This window comes from Condylura cristata, unplaced genomic scaffold, assembly GCF_000260355.1.
Source record: "Condylura cristata isolate star-nosed mole 26May11 unplaced genomic scaffold, ConCri1.0 scaffold00063, whole genome shotgun sequence".
In the NCBI taxonomy this organism is placed as follows: Eukaryota; Metazoa; Chordata; class Mammalia; order Eulipotyphla; family Talpidae; genus Condylura; species Condylura cristata.
This window is the reverse complement of record NW_004567164.1, coordinates 100,009-101,153: the sequence shown is the minus strand read 5'-3', so window position 1 is coordinate 101,153 and position 1,145 is coordinate 100,009.

Here is a 1,145-nt window from a genome sequence, read left to right as displayed (position 1 = left end):
GCAAGTCTCCCTGCCCCTGGGCTGGTCCAGCTGGTTTTCCTTACCTCCCAGGCTTTATGCTTTCCTGGGCTCCAAGTTAGCCATGCAGGTGGCAGTGGGCAGAGCCATAATGGCTGCAAGTCTCCTGACTGGGCTGCTGCATTGGGGTGGTGGTGGTGGGGTAAAGGGGTGGGGTTGGGGAGGGGTCAGGGAGCACCAGAAGGGCTGTGAGCCTCCCAGCTGCACTGGACCTCAGTCATCCCTCCCTACCTCTAGGGCTCTATGTACCAACTGAGCTGTCTTTCCCCACCACTTGGGCTCCACTCACAGAGCTGAGTTGTTTATCTTTACTTCCAGGGCTTTACTGGCATGTTTTCGAGCGTAGATGGTTTTGTGGGTAGTGGGCAGAGGAGCAGCAAGCTCCCAACCTAAGGCATTTCCTAACGCCTGGGTGCTGCTGGATATGAGCACTCCTATCGGAGCTCCCCAGTCACTGACTTTTCCTCAGTTATCTTCCATCTAGTGAGTCCAGGGTGCCCTCATTCAGGCTGAAACTCACAGTAGGTTAGTCTATGGTCCGTTTGGAGTCTTATCTGTGCTGTCTGAGCCTGGAGGAAGTGAGTTCAGTGTTCTCACTCTACCGCCATCTTGCCAGACCTCTACTGATAGCCTTTATACTGGTGTCTCAAAACTGTTTTTCTAATACAATTACGGCTCTGTAAACATACTCATTTAAATTAGATGTCAACTTCAACCAAGAACATTTAACATAACACACAACCTTCAGACTTTTGTTCTTAGGAATATCCTGTGTAGCTTTTGCGGCTACTTTCTGAGTAATCAAGCTCTGCACATGTCATGGTTTTCCTGGAAAAACTATTGACTGAAAGTGACACAGCATCACTCTCTAGTCACCTTAAGAAACCAAACTGCTTAGCAACAACGATTCTCCATGTTATTTCTCCTTTGGCTCTAGCTAGTCATCTGCAGATGATTTCAAAGGGACAGACTTCCCTTCATGGCAGAACTGAGACCTTTCGCTCAATGCTGAATGAAATATCCTATCGATGCCGCTCAGAAGCCCAACACATGCGGCTCACTCTGTCTCCTCATTCTGCCCAACTTTCTCCTGCTGGTCAAAAAGAAAAAAGCTCTGTCATCCAGCT